This window comes from Lissotriton helveticus, chromosome 2_2, assembly GCF_964261635.1.
Source record: "Lissotriton helveticus chromosome 2_2, aLisHel1.1, whole genome shotgun sequence".
NCBI classification, from domain to species: domain Eukaryota; kingdom Metazoa; phylum Chordata; class Amphibia; order Caudata; family Salamandridae; genus Lissotriton; species Lissotriton helveticus.
Window position 1 is genome coordinate 385,613,479 of NC_136060.1, and position 22,721 is coordinate 385,636,199.

At 44.3% G+C, this 22,721-nt stretch overlaps 1 protein-coding gene across 1 annotated transcript in view; it reads left to right on the forward strand.

Moving 5' to 3' along the window:
* Positions 1–22,721, forward strand: part of NELFA (negative elongation factor complex member A) — a 649,181-nt gene that overhangs the window by 102,601 nt on the left and 523,859 nt on the right. The window lies entirely within an intron of this gene.

The following is a 22,721-nucleotide window of genomic DNA, read 5'->3' on the forward strand; positions in this document are numbered from 1 at the left end:
GCCTATGATTGTTTATGTGCAGGAAATTCCCCTTTCCTGCACAAAAAAACATAATTTAAAAAAAATTACATTTTGTAACTTTTATGTGTGCTGCATTAAGCAGCGCACACAGAAGTTACGAAATGGCATTTAACGATTGTTTATGTGCAGGACGTCCCCCCTTCCCGCACATGAACAATCTTTCCTTCAACACAGGCACCCTTGTACTATGGTGCGAGGGTGCCTGCTTTGGTGCCAGGATGCAAAAGTTAGAGCCAAGGCAAGGGGAAATGCAGGCCAGCACCATATTCTAATAAATATGGTTCAGCCCTGCGTTTCTAAAGTGATGAAGCATGTTGTTAGCCTTTTGGCTTAACAATATGCTTCGCCACTTTATTGTAAATATGCCCCTATGTTCACAAACTTCATGGTCTCTCTGCTTCATGCACAAGCAATGTGAAATGCCAAACAAATACTAAAATGTTGCAATGTTTTGCTCTTTCTGGCCGCACCTCTGCTCCACAGTACCTCTTTTTCCCCCCGACTTTGACCACTGCATAAACCCAGAACTCAGTGGCGGCTCCTCCCTGGTAGTAGTAGTGGGGCTGTAAAAAAAAAAGTCACTTATCTGCCGGCTGCCTCCTCTTCTACGTCCTCTTCTGTCTGTGTGAACCGGAAGCAGGAAGCATCCAGGCTCCCCTAAGCCAATCGCAATGCTGCTGTCACCATAACAGCAGCATCAAGATTGGTCAGAGCACCATGGTTTGGCGCTCAGACAGGGACTGGGAGCCCGAGCTTGTTCTCCACCCAGGCTGTACAATACAGCCCGTGGGGAACATGTAAAGTGAGCATGACTGTTTGGCCGACCCAAGACGGCCAGCCAAACAATCATGCACACATGTAGAGGGCCAACACTCACCCTCCGCTCATCCCAGCCCAACCCCCTCAAAACTGCCTCAGCAGGGAAGAATAAAATGATAATAACATTGCGCTATCATTTTATTTTTCCTTTTTTGCAGTGCTGAAATGCAGTGGGGTGATGCTCCTCCACCAGAGCAGAGGACCCGCCCCTGCCAGAACTTCCATTGGCCTTGGATTTTAAAAGAAGTAGTCATAGGTGGTGGTGCTTTTGGGGAAACACATTTGCTGTGCTGAGTAAGGGCTTTTGAGTCTGTTCATAGTGCATCTTGGATTACGCGGTCAGGTGATCAGCGCACACCTACCCTGAAAAAGAAAAGGACGGAGGCAGATCTCAGACATCCTCTTCCTGCCTCTGCAAACAAAAGTTCTGATGCTGATTTGTCCAGTGTATTAGTACATGAAGCAGAAGTTGTAGGATCACCCTGTTCTGTGCCTGCATCAGTAAATGAACCGCTTCGAGGTACTAAAGACTCTACAGCTTCTTTTTCGGAGAAGGAAAAAAACAAGGAAATGCAACAACGCTCTCATGATGAACACTCAGTGGCAACACCTCCATGGGAAACACAACAGTCACATTTAGGATGTTTCACTCTCACCATTAGACAAAGATGAATCCTCTGCTCTGAAAGCGCAGCCAAGAGCTGATAATTAGCATATTCTTGCTGAAGACGACGCTGTGCAGCTAGATGCTCCACGGGCGTCTACTGTATTTAACATGTTAACATCTATTGTCCAACGAGAGCAAGTGGACAGGAGCCAACAGGCATCCCATGTCATGAGGGGAGAAAATTATACGAGACTGCATACCAAAGCATTAAAGCTGTGACAAATATATAATCACTCAGAAACATAAAGTGCAAACATGCCAGAGCTCCCTATATTATGCACTATATACAAAATCTCATAGCACTGTGAAACACCCGGAAATATACAAAGCGGGACGCGAACACACCTCGAATGAGCTGAGTATGGAGATCCTTTAAATCCCATGCACTTATTAAGGAAATGCACAATAAGTATCATTGTAGTTCATTATCCCAAGCTTACTGTGGGCCAGGATCACATCTAAAGGAAATATACCAACAATGATGCATCATTCCTAGGCTATGTGCCTGGCCTTGGACAAACCTCTTCTCTCAACCGATCCCAGGATTGGGGGAGATACAGGGGAACAAGCAGTGGAGGGAGGTGCCGGAAACAGGGAAAGTGCAACAAAGGAAAAAAAAGTGTCGGGGTGGGGGGGATTAGTAGACGGGGCATGAGGGCGGGTGGGTGGAGGCGGAGCTTGTGAAAGCATGAGCTCTTTGTAGAGTGCTGAAAAAGAAAAAAATAGGTCCTAAAGTGCTGGTAAAAGCCGGAGCAGTGGCTGTTTTTTATGCTCTGGTGGGAGGGCTAAACACTAACAGAGACATGCATGCAAGGGACAAATGGTGACAAAGAATATGAGCCAGACAATGGAGTGAGCAAATTGGAAGAATGTGGGCTGGCTGAGGCCCACATATTCTATACAGCAGTCTCTTTGTGACAGTACATGCACTGTCTAGCCAAGACCTAAAAAAAACCGGGCCTGTGAGTCTCAGTTGCACCAGCGGTCCCTGGCCTGCCCAGAGCAGAAATTATTATACTTCACCTGTTGCCGTTACTACACCGGGTGACTGCTGCTCACATCAGAGGAAGGGCCTGTCTGTGCTGGCTCCCGAGACTGATGAGAGGCACATAAGAAATAGCCACCAAATATTAGAAGAGCGGAGGGTTTACTACTCTAGAGTAGTCCTCGAAAACTTGGTGAGTGTTTGCCAACCTCGCAGTACTTTTGACAAATGGGGAGAGTAAATATACGGGCATGTTACATACAGGAAAACATTTTAGAACAGCAAAGATGAAGATTTTTAAAACAAAAATCGAGGACATTTTTTTGGCTTCAGAATCAGGAGTCTCCAAATCTGTTGGCATGTATGTAACATGCCCATATATTTACTGTTTAGTATTTAATGTTTTTTAAAGCTCCTAATCTGCACTGACAGTCAGTGCGGATTAGGAGCTTAAACAAACATGGACCCGCAACCCTGGACACGTGGGCTTCCGTTTGTCCCTATCTATAACCATTTCATTCTTCGCACGGAGGAAATGTTAACTGTACTCTAGCGATAAAGTACCATAATGCCCTCTCTGCCTGGTGTCTAAATGTTGAAAAAGCTGCCAAGTGGTCTCATGTCATGTGCAACTCCTTCAGCCAGCCCCGACTGTTTATGATAATATACATTGTGAGCATTGTAGTTTTATTTTTAGTATTAAAGTATGGCCTTAGATATCAGAGCATGCCCAGTGCGGATACCCATAAAGCCAGGACTTAAGAATTCTGCCAACAGGGACTGCTCTTGTGTGAGTCAGATAACATGTTTGCCATGTACTCTCTGCCTGTCACAGCACTTTCTCTGTGCTCCTGACAGGTACAGAAAAAAAGTGTATTTACGTTTCTGATATCTGATCCTGCGGCAGCACACTTGCAAGTCCCACACATGACAATAGACCCGATTCAAGCCTCATTAGAAGTCAATGGGAGAAAAACATTCTCCCGATTACTATTTTAAAAAACTCTGACTTTCCTCTTCTAAAATATTGGCATGTATGTGGGTTCTTTGATTGTACGTAGTCCTCGTCATTTGTTCACCTTATCCACTGGACTCTTAATGCAGGATTCTGTCTGTGCAGACACCATGACTCCTGCCTCTGGATAGGGGTTAAATGCTTTACACTACTAACCGAAGGGATGACAGATATCTGCTGCCTACACTCTCCCTGCAAAGCTGTTTACTAGCCCTCTGTAACCTTTCTATAATTTTCTGGACTTCCAAGCATCAGGTGTTTATTCTTAGGAGGCACACTGGGTGTATGAGCACCTCTCAGACTGCTGCCTGGCACCACTGGAGTGTCGCAGGCCTTCCATCCTCTTACCATTGTCAGTGGAGGCATTGTTTCTACTAAGTTGCTCCTCAAGAAAGATATCACTGGAGGACCCTTGATGAGTGTACACTACTTTCCACAGTGCACTCTATTAATTATATGCACCAAACGGGGGTGGTCCTTTAGGGCTCCGGGGCTATGCGCCTCCTTGTTATACTAAGAGTGAATAATAGTCTTTTATTCTCTTTGGTATAAAAAGAAAATGCTGTCTAGCAGCAGATTAAGGCAGCTCTGTTAGAGACAATGTCTGGTGCAGGAGCATAAATGCTTTTAAATAATGTGTATGTATATGTGAGAGTGTGTATATGTGCGCATGTATGCGAGTAAAAAAGTGCCAATGGAGTGAAGACTGAGTGATAAGTGAGAATGAATGAATGAGTGAGGGAGACAGATGGAGTGTAACTGAATGTTACTGTTTGTGAGACTCGGTGAGTCAAGTTTGAGTGAGTCGGAATGAGTGGGACAGTGAGTCAGTGTGAGAGAGAGTGATACTGAATGAGTCAGAGTGAGCAAGAATGATTGTGTCTGAGTGAGCTTAAGTCAGAATGGCTGGAGGACCTTTGTGGTTTGTAGAGGTCTCCTAGCGGCAGGATCAGACAGTCTTTACTGATTGTCCAGTCTGGCAGTTGCGGGCAAGGTTTCGCGCCCATACATCCACAGCAGGTACTTTGTCCTTGAGGTCAACAGCTCTTCTTTGTCCTTTCTCTTTCTTAAGTCCATAACATCTGAAATTCAGGGCTTAGGGATGCCACCTAAATGCTACATTTAGGGGCATTAAATCTAGTACGGGTAATGGCCACTGGGCCATCTACCTTTAGTTGACTACACCCTCTGTATGACCCCTCCCACTGGGGAATGGGCATACCCCTAAAATGACGATTTCCCTCCATAGCAAGATGGAGGGAACTGAAAAATGTGTTTCACTTTGCCTGCTACACCTTAGGAGAGGTGCTAGCTGAAGGTGGGTACACCCTCTATTCTTACTAGTTTTCCCACTGGTCCTTCTGCCAAGAGTGAGGTCATGACAGGAGAGTTGGCATCCTCCACTAGTTGGCGCTGCCTGGGTAACATTTCAAAGATGGCATGGCCTCTGAAGCTTCCACCCTGAAAGGCTGTTCCTGCCCTGGGGGAGGTGTGAAACACCTCCACCCGGAGGAGACTTTGTTCCCGGTATCTAATAGCGCATACTCTCACCCCATGAGGTCAGGGACACATCTAGTGGTAATAATCACAAATGGGGCCGATACCAGCTGGATGTTTCTAGATGATACAGTGTTCTATAATGTGAGTGAAGACATCTCACAAAAAGTGAAGGACTGGTCTCACGCACCACCTGGTGTCATGCTTCATTATTGACCAGTCCTCTCCCTCTAAAAACTTGGTTTGGTTGAGGGCGTGCATACACCTGATGACCGGGATGCACTTCTAAGCTAAGTGGGGGCCAATATACAAAAAGTGAGTTAAAAGGCCTTTATGGATGTCAAATTAATTTTAATGTGACTGGCATCTAAATGGTGTTAAAAAAGAGTGGTCAGTGCAGTGGGGATTCTTTTCTACTCCCACCGAATTTGAGGTGGTCGACATGTTTCTGCCTATCGGCCCGGTGGGCTCTACGACATTCATCAGGACCTAGAAGAGAAATTTGGCAGGCTGAACTCTTACCAGACTATGGTGAAAGAGTTCCCACTATGTAGGGTGAGGAATCACACTCTACTGAAAACGGCCTTATTCTAAAGCCTGTAAGAAAGACAAATAATAAACAACGTACAATCAAAAAGTAGCATCTATATACAATGTAGAAGCAACTAGCAGGTATTCAAGGCGTCTTTAGATCGGAGACGCTTTTAGTCGGGAGGGGAGCTCCGGCCTCCTGTATGTCTTTCTGCCAGTACCACTTCTGTCCAGAGTTCTGGAGAAGATCAGAAATGACCGGGTCCACATCATTCTTGTGGTTCTGATTTGGGCATGGAAAGTCTAGTATTCCGAGCTGTTGAGCATGAGCATTGGTCCCCCGACCAGGCTGCCTCATCGAGAGGATCTTCTGTTGCAACAACAGGGGAGGGACCTGCACTCAAACCTGCACACCCTTTATTAGTGGAAATTGAGGGGTGACAGTTGACAGCTTTCAAACGTACTCACAAAGTCTTTGATATTATTCTAGCTGCCAGGCATCCCTCCACCAAGTTGGTATATGTCAGTTGGTGGGATAAATGTGTGGCATGGTGTTCATATAGGAACATCAATCCTCTATCTGCACCCCTTTCTCAGGTTCTTCTGTTTGGTCTGCCAATGGCCCAGCATGGCCTTGTTCCCATCACAGCTACCTATGGGCCATTTCAGTCTTTTGTGGTTGCCAGACCAATCTTCTTTGTTCAGGTCACCTGTTGTGGCTAAGTCACTCAAAGGATTGCAACATATATTTTCTCCCAGGCCATTCATGATGCCACAATGGGACTTAATGTGCACATCCTTTGAGCCACTGAACAATTGTTTCTGTTTGAAATGGGGGTCTCTCGTTGGCAGAGGTAGGTGCCTTTGTCCAAGTAGGGGCCCTTGCTTCTAGTCCGGGTAAGGGACTTTCACCCTTAGACAATCCCTGCTCACCCCTATGGTAGCTTGGCACGAGCAGGCAGGCTGATCTCCGAGGCAGTGTGTAAAGCATTTGAGCACACATACAGTAATACAGTGAAGGCACTACAAATGGACACCACACCAGTTTAGAAAAATAAGAAACTTTATCTAAACCAAACAATTATTATTATCCGATCATTTCTTGTTTACTTTTTGGATGAAAAAAGAGTTAAATAGGGCCCGGTCTTACGGGATTCAACAAACGAAAGAATTTAGATCCTTTAAGCTAATCACGCCCGTTTCCTTGGCTGAAATATTAGGCCATCATCCTATTCCTGTGGAGGGGTCCTTAGAAGATGCGACATTGACTTTGGAAAGCTGGCTGCAGAACTGGGCTTTGCTTTTAGCTCCCCCAAAGATGCATAGGGCTACTCGGGGCGATACCTCTGCTCCTTGGTTCACTGAGGCGTTGAGGAAGAGCAAAAGTGTGTGTAAATGCCTAGAGCGCTTATGGAGGAAGAGTTTTGACCCATTGAGTAAAGACACCTATAATCAGGCGCTTAAAGCACACTATATAAAAGTGCACAATGAGAAAAAAAGCTTCCTGGCCACAAAAATTGACCATGCCAGAAATAGTAGTAGGGAACTATTCAAGATTATGAAAGACTTTGTCTCCCCCAATATTACCCAGAGTCTTTTCACTCCCACTTGTGAATGGACGAATCAGATTGCTAAATTTTTCTTTGATAAGCTCAAGTCAATTTAAGACACTTTTGATATGCCTATCGGCATGAATCAGGACACTGTGCCAGACCCCAAAGAATATTTCAGGGAGGAAATACTTTTGGAGTTCCCTCCTGTTTCTCTGGATACCTCACTCAACATGATGAAGGTGTTAAAATATGGGTCGCCTACGGAGCCCTGCCCTGCGAAAATAGTAGTATCTGTAGCTGAGGTTTTGAATCCAGCGGTTAATCAAGTTCTGAACCTCTCCTTGTCCAATGGAAAAGTCCCAGCGAGGTGGAAACAGGGTAAAATCCTCTCTCTTTTGAAGAAACCCTCAGTTGACCCAGCTGTAGTTAGCAACTATAGGCCCATAGCACTGCTCCCTTTCTTCGCCAAGGCGTTGGAGAAGTATGTGAACGTGGTGATCACAGACTTCATTGAGACCACAAATGCTCTACATCCCAGTCAATCGGGTTTTAGAGCTAATTATAGCACTGAAACAGCCTTACTGGAAGTCAATGAAAGTATCAAAGCCACCCTTGACAGAGGAGGTAAGGCAGTTTTGATATTGCTGGACCTCTCGGCGGCTTTTGATACCGTGCCCCACGGATGACTCCTTCAGAGACTCAGGGAATGTGGCTTCGGGGGCACGGTTCTTAGGTGGTTTTCCTCTTTTTTGGAAGGCCGTCAGCAATCTGTCTGGTCCCCACCTTTTTCAGCTGATATTTTTTCGCTGAATGTCAGAGTGCCTCAGCGCTCAGTTTGGAGTCCAACTCTATTTAATATTTATATGGCACCACTGGCACCGCTAGCGAAGAAACTTGGGGCTAAGATTATAACTTACGCCGATAACTCCCAATTATTGTTCACGTATGAAAAGGATGAGCCGTTAAATGAAAGTTTAATACACCAATGCCTGACTAAAGTGTGTGTTTGGTTTCAACAGAACCAACTGTCATGCAATTCTGCCAAAACCGAAATTATTTTTTTCGGTCACACCCCTGGTGATGAATGGCGAAATTTGTGGCCCCTCGATCAACCTTCTCCATCCAGTCTTGTCACCACTGTGAAAAATCTTGGGAATCAGTGCTTGATTCAGATCTTTCAATGAAGTCGCAGGTTCAATCTGTGGCTGGCACGTGTTTTTGGCTCCTAAAAATGATGAGGAACTTTTTACCACTGCTGCCACTGTCCCATAGGAAGACGAAATCCAAGCCTTGATCATGTCAAGGCTGGATTATGCCAATGAACTTTACCTGGGCATTCCGAATTATTAAGGCTTTTCATAATAGTGGGGCTCCGTACATCAGAAAGAGAATTACGCCCAATATCCCAGCCAGGACCTTGACGTCATCGACACAATATCTGTTACTAGTGCCAAAATTCCTTCGGACCAGGAAGGGGGGACGCTCCTTCCAGGTGGTAGCGGGCAGACTATGGAACTCGCTGCCTCTTTCCCTTAGACAAGAACCAGAGCTTCTTAGCTTCAGACGCCAACTTAAGACCTGGCTGTTCCATCAGTAATGAATGAAGCTGTGTAGGATTGTGAGTGAATAGGGTCTCTCTTTTCAAGGGGGACTTCTCAGGCCCCGGACACTCCTCGGAGTAGCCGCGCGCTTTATAAATCCCCCATAACATTAACATTAACAAGACCAAAATGACACAATCCAACATACAATTATAAGGATTTGACTTTTAAAAGATAAAAACTGTTCTGTCCATAGCACACTGTAGATGTGACACTTTCAACACAAAGTACCTAGGATGCATCAAAATCATAAGCAAAAACAGCCGCAGGGAAGGTGATGCGTCGGTTCCTTATGCACAGGGAAGGTGATGAGTTGGTTCCTTGCTCCAGGGGAGGTGATGCATCGGTTCCTTACTGCCATGCAGGGGAGGTGATGCGTCGGTTCCTTACTGAAGAGGAGGTGATGCATCTGTTTCTTACAATGCAACCCCGGCGTTGCTGTAGACTTGGCTCCCCAGTGCAATGCGTGAGGATTCGGGGATGTCGGTTTTCGATGGGGCGGCAACCGCGCTGCATTAATCTTTTCAGCCGCAGTCCCACAATGCATCGGTTCTTGCAGTTGCACAGCAAGGCTTGCTTCGTAGTCGGTGATGTGATCTCGGATTTCCGGGATCGGTACATGAGACTCGGCGTGGGGCAATTTCTTCAGCCACGGGCAAACGCGGTCTTGATTTCTTCAGCAGCTCGATGGTGCTAGAGATCGCGGGTCACCCGACCAATAATTTCGCCACTTCTGGCTTCGGGCCCATATACTTTACTTTATCATATACATTGATCAGATGACCACGCAATCTACTACCAATAATTGTGGGTCCCTTTCGATGATTTCCAGTGTACCCAACTTACCATCCACCGTTATGGGTACCTATGACCACGATGGGTCAGGGAGCTAGCTGTAAAAGGAAAGGCAGCAAAATACAAACCCAACTTTTATACTTTATTTTATAAAATGACCACGGACAACTGGAAGTTTTGAAAGTTTATCTTAAATTCAAGTAAGGCAGTCATACAGTTTTATCAAAAAAATGCTAGTGCGACAGGGAACCCGCTAAGTGAGAGGAAAACTAAGATAAGGGGCAAGATGAACACGCTATAAATCTGAGTTACTTTAGTCAGTTTTACGAGAGAAAAACCAAGACCATATCAGGAAGTTGCAAACTGCAATACAGAAAATGATTTCTAAAAGGTAGGGTAACATAGGAACACGTTATGTAATCAAATGCAAATGACTTTACGAAATGCAATGGTTTGCAGGAGAAAGCATGGAAAATGATTCACTTGCAAAGGTATGTCTTTATTGAAGCAAAGACAGAAAAATAGAAAGGTGCAGTTTAAGAATTCAGAGCGATATTTACCTAGACTGGTGTGAAAACCAACCCTGGCCACGGGTCAGTTAAGGACAGGAAAACCCTCAAGGAACGATAACCCTCAGTAGGACAGCAGATGTAGAAGGGACACCCCAGGACAGGACAGGAAACCCAGATTCGGATCAGGACAGGACCACCAGGATACGACCAGCACCCGCAGTTCGGAAACAACGCCTGCGCTCCACCCTCTCTGCAGCTATCAGTCAGGACCCCGATTGGGTCAGCGAATTCCCCAGCAAAGTGCTCCGCCAGCACTTAAGGTTCAGTAAAACCTTCAGAGTCTATGGTCAGATTTCGGACAGAGAGCTCCGCAGCACCTCTGTATCAAGTCACCTAGTGAGTGCGTTGGGTCAGTGACAGGTCAGCTATTCAGACAAGTCGGACAATTTCTCTAGCTAAACCTAGGCTAGATATACTCTTTTGGGTCAGTGTACCACCCCCCAATGTTGCAAAGTGTCAGAATCCCCAAATTTCGATTGGTCCTAAGGTAGGATTTGGTTAACACACCAATCAGAACAGACTATTCTAAGGCCTAACTTGCATGTTAAGGTGCCGCCTAGCAAGATTAGGGTTCCCACGAGAAGTCGCACAGAATACAATGGGAAGAATACAATTTGAAACAATTAGAATACAATCATGATGCTCTTGCTGGGTGAAGGTGCATATTCCCAGGCAGGCTCTGGCATCGACCTTCTTTGGCTTGGTTTCAATGCCGCCGCACCATGGATTGATTCTGCGTAGACGGGCCCTCCAAGATGGACTCCCCAGCCCCATCACCCCATAATTGCCGAGGATACATGAAAAGCAAGCGAAAACAAATTAGTACATAAAATAAATGAATGTACTTCATGTCATGATGTCGTACTTTAGCTTCATCATTATAAAAATATACTATGCATTAGTGATAAGTGCAACGAATAATTTCACAAGAGCAGCAGCACAAAGCTTCAGCACGTTAATACAAATGTGCGCCATCTTGTGGCTGTTACGCATGCGCACCCTTTCCCTCCAAAACTATCTCTAAGTGTAGTCACGTGAGTGTGACTGACGCATGCGCAGAAGAGGAAAGTCAAGCAGCGGCCATTTTTAAAACACAGATTAATCGTATTAGTAAAACACATAGGCAAGCTTCTCTATCATATATATATATGTATCGAAAATAAAAGATATTAGTAAAACATACAATTCGTTACGAGGTTACAATGGTTTCGAGGTTCATGAATCGAGCAAGTCGCGATGCGAAATCTTGCTCTATCAATGGCGATGCATGGAAATTCTTCCTGCACAGCGGTGTTGCGTCAGAAATGGGTGCACATGCATCATGCTTCCGTAGTTGATTCTCTTTTCCCAGCTCCAAGCAGCAAGACCAACCTTCAGAGGCCCAAAAGTGGAACAGGTACATCTTGGCAGGTCCAAACTCCTAGCAAGGAAGTTCGAGAGAGCTAGTGGTGAAGTCTTTGTCTCCCTGAGACTTCAGAACAGGAGGCAAGCTCTACTTCAAGCCCTTGGAGATCTTCCCCAACCAGGAGACACAGGACACACCAAAGTCTTTGTCCTCTCTTTGGTGGAAACAGCCACTACAGGCCAACCCCAGACAGAACACTGCATAGCGGCAGTACTTCTCCTTCAGCTTTCTCAGTTCTTCTCCTTGGCAGATGTTCCTTTTGAGTCCAGAAGTAATCTAAAGTCCTGGGGTCTGGCCCCAATATTCATACTGCATTTCTCTTTGTTCTCTTGTGGCAGAGAGGCTCTGTGCTCAGTCAAAACCAGTTCTGTCCTCTCTGCACCAGCTTCCCGGCAGGAGGTGGAGGCCGCATTGTCCAAAGCAGACGAGACCTATTCGGGTGCAGGGAAAGCTCCTCCCACTACTCTAAATGCAACCCGGATCTATTCAGCCCATCCCTGACTCATCCAGGAAAGGCAGGACACACCTCAACCCTCCCAGTGGCTATCTGAAGAGAATGCACATCCCCAGCCTCTGTCACTCCAAAACCAGACAGCCAATCCACAAACCAGCAGAGACACACAGGATGGCTAAGCAAGAAAAGACCCACTTTCTAAAAGTGGTATTTTCAAACACACAATATAAAAATCATCTTTACCAAAAGATGCATTTTTACATTCTGAGTTCAGAGATACCAAACTCCACCTTTCCATCTTGTCTCAATGGAAAGTTATACTTATAAGATATTTTAAATAAACTCCCATTCTATCCTATGGGACAGACAGCTTTTCTATAGTAAAATACGAAAGCCACTGCATTTCACTATCAGGACATGCCACACATATTAGTACATGTCCTACCTTCCACATACACTGCAACCTGTCCATAGGTGTAACTTGGGCCTACCTTAGCGGTGACTCACATGTACTAGAAGGGAAGGTTAGGACCTGGCAAATGGGTGCACTTGCCAGGTCGACATGCCAGTAGAGACTGTGCACAGACACTGCAGTGGAAGGTCTGAGACCTCTTTTGAAATGCTGCTTGTGTGGGTGAGACAATCAGTGCTGCAGGTCCACTAGCAGCATTTGACTTACATGCCCTGGGCACATACAGTGCACTATATTAGGGACTTAGTAATATGCCAGACAAGCCAATCAGGGAAACACCAATCCATGTGCACAATTTACATAGGGATCACTTGCACTTTGGCACTGATCAGCAGTGTCAAAGTGCCCAAAGCATCTAGACCAAAGCAAAACCAAAGGGGATGATGGACAGAGTGTGGAACATTGCAAGCACTCACCCCCAGTCAACTGATCTGGGTGTGAGTGCTTGCAATGTGGCAGTGGCAGGTTTAATCCACCATCATTCTTTAGCTCACTCCGCCACCCCAGTTCAGACATGGCCATATGCAAATCAGACCCTGTGCCTCATGGGAACAGTCTAGCCCAAACTGCCAAGCCATGTCTTCCCTGGACCGGAAACACGCATCCTGGGACCGGTTTCTGGCTTCAGCCGTCATCAACCAGGCTAGCTTGAATCCAGTGGCAAAGTGAGCAAGGGACCCACGTCTGGGCATACCCTGCCAACTTAGGGCGAACAAAGCAAAACCAAAGGGGATGATGGACGGAGCGTTGAACATTGCAAGCACTCACCCCAGTCAACTGATTTGGGTGCAATCCATCATCATTCTTTAGCTCACTCCGCCACCCCAGTTCAGACATGGCCATATGCAAATCAGTCTGACCCTCTGCCTCATGGGAACAGTCCAGCCGGAACTGCCAAGCCATGTCTTCCTTGAACCGGAAACAAGCATCTTGGGAGCGGTTTCTGGCTAATCAGCCGTCATCAGCCAGGCTAGCTTGAATCCAGTGGCAAAGTGAACAAGGGACCCACGTCTGGGCATACCCTGCCAACTTAGGGCAAACAACGCAAAACCAAAGGGGATGATGGACGTAGTGTTGAACATTGCAAGCACTCACCCCCAGTCAACTGATCTGGGTTTAAACCATCATCATTCTTTAGCTCACTCCGCCACCCCAGTTCAGACATGGCCATATGCAAATCAGTCTGACCCTGTGCCCCATGGGAACAGGTAGTTGGTCGGCAGTTCGGTCTGGACTGTTCCCATGGGGCACAGGGTCAAGACTGATTTGTATATGGCTGGGTCCAAACTGGGGTGGCGTACTGGGCAAAAGAACGACGGATTTAACCCAGATCTTTTGACTGGAGGAGAATGTTTGCATTGTCAGCATTCTGTCCATCATTTCGTTGCTGTAACACTTTTTGTCCTAAGTGGGATGGGTATGCCCAGACGTGGGTCCCTTGCTCACTGCTCACTGGATTCAAGCTAGCCTGGCTGAATAAGTGTGACATACCCTGAAACCGGTTCCAGGATGCTTCTTTCCGGTCCAGGAAGGACCTGGCCCTGCAGTTTGGTCTGAACTGTTCCCATGGGGCACAGGGTCAAGACTGATTTCCATATGACTGGGTCCAAACTTGGGTGGTGTAGTGGGCAAAAGAACAATGGATTTTACCCAGATCTTTTGACTAGGGGAGAATGTTTGCATTGTCAGCATTCTGAACATCATTTGTTTGCTGTAACACTTTTCGCTCTAAGTGAGATGGGTATGCCCAGACGTGGGTCTCTTGCTCACTGCGCCACTGGATTCAAGCTAGCCTGGCTGAAGAAGGGTGACATACCCTGAAACCGGTCCCAGGATGCTTGTTTCCGGTCCAGGGAGTACCTGGCCTGGCAGTTCAGTCTGGACTGTTCCCATGGGGCACGGGGTCAAGACTGATTTGCATAAGGCTGGGTACAAACTGGGGTGGCGTAGTGGGCAAAAGAACGATGGATTTAAACCAGATCTTTTGACTGGGGGTGAATGTTTGCATTGTCAGCATTTCGTCAATCATTTGTTTTCTGTAACAAAGCATCTAGACCCGCAAAAACGGAATCCAGCACACAGCGAAAATACAGGAGGCACTGGCAAAAATACAAGGGAAAACCCTGCCAAGGATGCCAGGTCTAACATTTTTTCCATTTATTAACTATAAAGACTGCTTTTCTAATGCCTATTACAAATCGGCCAGAAGGGTCAGCGAATTGCAGGCACTCTCTGTACACCCTTCCTACAACATCTTCTATCCGGACAATCTGGTACTCTGTACACATGACTCCATTTTAAACAAGAGTTTGTCTTGCAGCAAAATGAGGATTTAATCATGTTTCAGATTTATTTCAAAACATGCCATATTCATTACAATGTATGCCACATTCAGTTCAGAACTTCTCTTATTCACTTAAATGTTGACCATATTCATATTAAGGCATAACAAATTAATTTAAACTGCGTTCACATTCATATCAACATATATCAGAATCAGTTCAGTGTAGGCCATTATCATTTTAACACTAGGTAGATTACTTTCAGTGCATGCCATACTCATTCAATTGTGTATCACATTCATTTTAACATAGAGCAAATTAATTTTAACAATTGTTATATTCATTGCGATGCCTGTCTTATCCATTATGACATGAGTAATGTTTATTTCAACAGATCAAGATTCAATATACCAGTTGTTATATTCCTTTGAAAGTGTGTAATTTTAAATTTAATGAACATGTTACTTGTGTCAACAAATGTCATGTATGTTTCAACATGTGTCAGAATTATTTCAAGATGTGCAATATTCATTTCAGTGGATGTTGTATTTAGTTCAAAGCTTCTCATATTCATTTCAGAGTGGGCCATATTCATTTTAAGGCATGCCAAATTAATTTCAACTGTAATCATCTTCATATGAACATATGTCATATTTATTTCAGAGTTAGTCATATTCATTTTGACACTAGCCATATTTTTTTCAAATTATCTTATATTTGTTTGAACATGTGCCATATTTATTAGACCATGGCTTGCATTAATTGCTGATTGTCTGGCATTCATTTCATGTGTTTCACAGCCATTTGAAAAAGTGTTGCATTCAATTTATTTTGTACCATATTCATTCCAAGTGATGATGTATTCAGCTCAAAGCATCTCATATTCATTTAAGTGTGGGTCATATTAATTTTAATGTACATCAAAATAATTTCAACTGCAATCATATTCATATGAACATGTTTCATATTCAGTTCAGTATTAATCATATTCATTTTGACACCAGTCATATTTATTTCAACTTATCTTATATTCATTTGGACATGTATCATATTCATTTGAACATGGCTTGTATTCATTGATGAATGTCTGACATTCATTTCATGAGTGTCAGTCATTTTAAAGAGTGTCAGATTCAATGTAATATTTACCATATTTGTTCCAATGTGGGTCATATTAATTTCATCACCTGTCTATATCATTTCAACATGGGTTATATTCACTGCAGTTTTTGTTGTATTCTTTTAGGCAACACCATATTCCTTTCAACATAGTTACTATACATCTCAGTATATATTTTATCCAGTTCAGAGTGTGTATTATTTAAATTGTCTACTAGATATTATATTCATTCTGCCATGTTTCATATTTGTTTTAACACATGTTACATTCACTCTGATGTGCGGCAAATACATTTTGAAGCACCCCATGCATTTCAGGAGATGTCTTATATGGGGATCTGTAATTTTGACATGAACGGCTTCCCATAGCCCCGCCCCCCAGGGCTATGCAACTCCCAATTGGGACTGTAGTGAGTAATTTAACGATTTTACTGGGGATCGCAGCTTGGTCCCAAGGAAATAAGGTGGAGCAACATAATTAGTAAGCATGGCAGCTCTCGAAGCCGTTTTTGACCCCGGAGAGGGAGGTGCACGTGCCTGAAAGTGAGCAGCGCGCAAAAGTTATTTCAAAGAGCTTGAAAAGCCCTGCTCATTGCGGACTGAAGGGATATGTCAAGAACGTATTTTCATTCTTGTATAATTTTTCTTAGAATATCCTCTGAACAAGTGCTCCGAACGTTTTCTTAGACGGATTTTTATTTTACAGAGGAGTTGTGATCTGTGTTCACCAGTGGCGGCTGGTGACATTTGAAAGTGGTGTGGCGGAAATACGGCACTGCGGAGGGCAAACGTAGCGAGCGCGCCCGAACCACATACTCTTCCGAGAAAATTTGAAAAAAAAGTGGGCAAATGGTGCATTTTTAAGCAAATTTGAGAAAGAGGTGGCTTGGTGAACACATCTCTGAGAGTAGACAGACAATGCTGCAAAATTCATCTCCACACTTCATGGATGCCAAAGACACTCACTCGCTAATGGCACTCTTTGATATGCTGCCACGTCCTCCACAGCACAACTTCACTTACTGCCAATTTTCACGAGAACGCAGGCATTGAAGTGAAGTGTTAGTGATCACAATTTTCTTTTCACAGAATTAACCCACCCCCTCCGACCAGCAAAACCTTTACAGATTTACTTGCCAAACAATTTGAGGTATTAGATGTAAACTAATCTTCGCGATATACACTAAACACTTAAAGGCTGCGTCACACCTCACATAAGCAGAGTTTTTGATTGGACAGTTTAAACATAGTATATTGTGGAAATATATGCACATATACTTTTATTTTCACAAGTAGCTTTTAATACTTCCCTCCATTAAAGCTAGCCCTATTTAAGGTTATTGTCCGCCCTAATAGAATATTTGAGGTAAAGTGATGTTCAAGTTTTCTAACTCTCAGTTACCAGAAGCCAGCTAATACACACTTAGCAGCTTTTAAATTGTCGCTGGGGCTTTTTGTTGTCCACCTGCATCAGTAATTGTAATGCTAATTGCTCTCTATTTACTGCTAAAATGCTCACACCCAAGATCAGTTCACTTATAATTGCATATCAAAAGAACTGGAGGACAAATGTATAGCTCGGCCCGCGTCATCAAGTCTCACAGCAAGCGCCATTTCAGAGTGAAACTATTCCACAGCGACGGCGATCTGCATGGAGAGCAGGCCTATTAGATGGACGTGAGAACGTGGGGATGAAGAGTCCAAAGTGCACACAACCAGTTTCACAATTTCTTTAAGTCTGAGTGACTCCAATCGCCAAGTTACATCATACACTGACTGATAAATGCTATATTTCAACTTTTGACAGAAAAACTACGATTGAAGTATGTTTTCTCTGTAGCTTAATTTTTTCTTTATTCCATGGTCGAATTTGCACTTTAGCTGCTCGTGTATATGCCCAAATGTGCTTCTGAATTGGTGGCTTAACTCCGATTTCTGTGTGATGCCATTTTTATGTTTTTTGTGTTCCCCTTCTTTACTGAGACCGATCGACTGTAAGGACTGCAAAGTCCTTTACTCTGAAGAATGTAAATAGAAGCAGCAGCCAGCAGATTACAGACAGATCTCTACGGCAACAACTTTAACGACATGAAGCGTGAAAACCAGATTGAAACCAGCAACCTGCAGATTACAGACAGCTCAGATGTGATAACCGGATGAAAACCCTTCACAGGCAGACTGCTTTGCAATCTACAGCAGCAGCAATATTAATTGTGTCGTGTTAACCATGTATGTTACGCGCAGCCTCTATCAGGAAACTAGCTACATTGAATCAAATAAGAGGGCTTGTCAACATTTGTAAGAACACCAGAGCTGGACTCACTTGCTCGAAGAGTTGGTCCTTAAATAAAGGAAGTATGTAGTAAGACCACAAAAGCTTTCTAATAAAAAAAAAAAAAGAAAATGCAGAGTATCTTGTTGGGAAAAATTGTCACACAAACAAGGCCCTCTATCTTTCACTTTCTGTCTACCTAGTGGGACCACAAAAGACCAATGCAGAAGATTGAGACTGAATCTAGTCAGCAGGAATCGGCGATGAGACAACGTGACTATAGTCATGTAAGGCTCCATCGAGGGGGACGTTTTTAACATAATAGAGGACCGAAATGAAGGTTTGGAGAGTTCCTGTGCCTCCCTTTCTGAGTCCTTTTTTTTGGAAACAAGGGGGAACCCAATAGGTAGCTGTGGACCATGGGTAGTCACTTATTATGAAGAACAAAAGGTCCAAGGCTTAAACAGATAAACTTTTTCTATTGTATAGACCACAATGAGTTACTATACGTTTTCCTTGCCCAGCCGGGCAGGGAATTTTATTTATAGATTAGTACGAAAGTTTTTCAATTTTTAAATACATTTTTTACAGTGCACACTTTTTTACTGTGAGGCACAGTCCTGTGCCATACAACGAGGTTTCAGAAATAAGGGAAAGAAGTAAGCGAGAAATACTTCAGGCAAGAGAGAAGTGAGCGTTTCTGGGCACTGTGAAAGTAAAATGATATAACAGTGTTTCCCAGCACAGAACATACATAAAATAATACAAATAATCAACAGTACGTCTGCTAGGAAAGGTCGACGTTTCGATCCCGCGCTCTAATAAAATGGGATCATCATCAGGACTTAAATAAATTAATTGCCTGGGCGGAACGTTAATTTACGCCTGTTAAGGAAAAAATAGGGAGAGAAAAATAAAAAAAATAGGCAGTTTAGAGTACTAAGTAGACAGATCGACCACATTTCACATTTGGATTCGCAGTGGGAAATGCAAGCATAGTGACTGAAGAGTTCGAATTATCGCGTTCGGAATCGCAGTGGGAGATTCCAGCATGGTGAGTGAAGGTTAAAGATACCGCATTCGCATTCATTATGAGAGATTCAAAGGTGGTGACAGTTTTTTTAAAAAAAGACAACTTTATATTGCATGCTGTAAGTGTGTCCACAGTATACAGATCGGTCACATTTCCACATTCGGATTTGCAGTGAGGAATGCAAGTGTAGTGACTCAAGAATTCGATTTGTCGCGTTCGCAGTGAGAGATTCATGCTTAGTGAATAGAATAAAATAAAGATACCGCATTCGCATTCGCCATGAGAGATTCAAGTATGGTGACAGTTTTTTAAAAAAACAGCTTTGTATTGCATGCTGTGGGTGCGTCCATTGTGCTACTGTGGCTATGGGACCGTTGGCTGAGGTTTCTCTATTATTAGCAGTTTGGCCCAATGGTGGAAAGTGAGGGGAGGCATTGGTGGGGAGACTGGAGTACCTGGGTAGGCGCTGGTAGTAGAGAATATAAGTGCTGTGGGTGATGATCGTGGCTCCCACTTTTGATGCGGAGGGCTGGTGAAGGCACTAATGGGGGAAAGTAATTTAGTTCTGGGTTGTACAGGACCACGGGCTAGGGATTAGCGTAACATTAGAAAGCATACCCGGGGTCTAGTAAGCGCGGTTGTGAAACTCGTGTTTCCACAGCAGGGAGGAGTCTCAGTAGAGAAGAGGGATTTGAGGCGGTCTGGAGTGATCTGCTGAAAATAGAGGGCATGGAAATTAATATCATGCACGTGTCGCTGAGACATCTGGTTATTGAATAACCACGGGAGACCTTACCGATTGTCGGATGGACAATGTCTTTTAAGCGTCCTGAACAGGAGACCGGAAGGGTGTCAGGGGGATGGATAGGTCCGCTAGAAGGGAGAGGGCATAAGGATTAATGTTGTGCCAGGCTCTCTTTAATTCCGTTAAAAAGAAAGGGAAAGGACCTCTTACCAATTTTTACCGATTCGAGGCTCGGTTTCCTCAAGGTTTTATAGGTGATTTCCAGAATAGGCGGTCGAAAATAATGCATCGATCCGCTGGCGGGAAAAGGTCTGGGTTAGTTTAGGACAGAATTTGGTTTTTGTAGAACACATAGGTGTTACAAACGGCAAGGCACAAGGATTGGACTTACCAAGGGGGAACAATGTCCCGATGTGGGCCGGTCTGTCTGTTCGTTCCACGCTGTGTGGCACGCCTTAGAACAACGGGGGCCATGTTGGTTGTTTAAAATTATTGAGGGTGTCAGGTGAAAGTATCACGTGTGTTCAGAGACAGATATTGAAACGGCAGGGATAACGTGGCAGCCATCTTTTAGTGGTGAGAGAGAGTGGTTTGAATGGGATTTTTCCCACTTGTAAGTGTATCGAATGGTGACCATTTGAATAAACATTTTCCAAAGAAAAACGGCGCAGTGATATTGTGTGAAGTAGTGAGATCACAGGAAGTGGTGTTACTTGTAAAGATAAAAACATTTTGGTGCAACGTTTTGAATACAGTGAGAGTAAAATTATTAACTGTACAGATTATCAAATGGTGTAACTGAATAGGCGATTAGAGAAGAGTTGTCCAATCTTCACTTCTGTTGAGTCCAGTTTGGATGGTATTGAACTGAATTATGCTCTTCAGTTCCTCGCGGTTCATTAGTTGGGCTAGGTCCCTTTCTGAGTCCATCATGCGAACAAAGTGTTGCTTTGCCCAAATCAGATCCCTTTTCGTAATGCCATACGGATGTTCAAATAAATCAGGGTGTTGCAATTTAAGAGTGGCATCCTTAATGTATTTAATCCATGGGATGTATACTGCCCTATTTAAACCCAACAAGTCCTCTATAACTGCACGGTTGAGATCAAGCACTGGATTTCTCCATACCCTAATCCATATCTTGCATTCTTGCGCATATCTAAATATTAAACCTAATCGTATGCATAGGCCAGTATTGTGGGATGAAAAAAGAGTCTTTAGATAGACTAGCTCCTGTCACTTTGATTAAAAGCAGTCTCGCCATTCCTGCGTTAAACATGCTAGTTACTTGTTAGAAAATGCAGGTAGAAGATGTCATTCATGAATAAATGCTGCTTCATGTGAAATGCTACATCTATCATAAACCCTTTAGTAAACGCTTACACACGTTCTGACTGGCATTAAAGGTTTTGTTCTCACGTTAGCCACATGATTACCAGTGTTCCCATTTTTGCAATACAATAAATATTTGCAGTGGCGACTGGCACGCGTCGGGGTGGAGGGATGTGGGGAGGCAAAACATTTTTTTAAATATCTACTTACCTTTTGCTGCCGGCCGGTTGGTCGTATCTCCCCTTCGGTCCCTCCATCAGGTTTCTCCTCTCCTTCAGTAGCGGAAGGAAGCAGTAAGCACTCAAAACATTGCAATGCAGCATTGTGATTGGTCTGAGTGCAGTGGTTTGGCGCTCAGACGGGGACTGTGAGGCTTTGCATGTTCTCACCAGGGTGTGTAAAGCAAGCCTGGTGAGGAAGATGCAAAGTGTGCAGGACTATTTGGCCGGCCCAAGAGAGCCAGCCAAGCAGCCATGCGTACTTGGAGGGGGCAAACTACTCCCCCAGTAAGCCCAGCCCACCTGCCCTAACCCAGCCCGTAGTGAAATATAAAGAGAAAATAACCATGTTATTATCATTTTATTTTTCCGTGGCACTGCTCTTAAAGCAGTGGGGCGACGCTCCTCCGTCTTAGCAGAGGAGCAGACACTGAATATTTGTATAATGTATATGGAAAGCATGTATCTTTTTCATAGTTTAAAAAGTCAAGATTATACATTTTCCTTCTACAGAGAATATTAACAGTGATGCCTTAAGTGAGCTTAAGATCCACTGTTGACACTTGTTGTGACCTGTGGGTCAAGAGTTGTAATCCCTACATGGGCAAATGAGCCTTTCATCCAGGTCTGGCAATCACTGACTAACTTAATTTGGAATTAGTGTCTTTAATTTACAGTCCTTAGAAAAAACAAAAAAAGTGGTATAAAGTTATATAAGACCAAATTAATATTAAGTGCAGGTTGGATGTATTTGTGATTGTTGGACTTGGCCCTTCTGGCAGGTTCACCCCTGAACTTTTTGATTTGATATGTGACTTGGTGTTAGTTATTTTTTGGCTTCTGCGCACTTTCACTGTGTCCCAGTCTAAAGTGTGTGCGCTCTCTGAGTGCGTGTAGTGAGATTGGCCTGCCCTCCCATAGGAATGCATGGGAAATGTATGTGTCCATGTTAGTTCCTGATGTGTGGGGAGTGCAGGGTCGAGTTTGGTATGTGCGGACTCGTGTGATTAAATGCTGCGCAATGATGTGTGCGGTATAAATGTGTTTAGTGTGGAAGTGCCACTTCTAGAAGTTGGCATGTCTGTGTAATAAAGGTGAATTCCCTGTCTGGCTTGTGATTGGCTGGTGCTGGCTGGTGTGCCTGGCTCTAGGAGTCAGGATGGGTCTGCCCCGGTGGTGAGTGGAGAGATCTGCATATTGATGTGAGGGAGGGGTGCACCTGGAACCTGAATAGGGCTGGGCTTTCCCTACACAATGCTGGCTCCGCCCCCTGTGGTGCGACTGATGAACCTAGCCTGAGTAGTGAATGGGAAGAGGGGCTGAGCCCAACAGA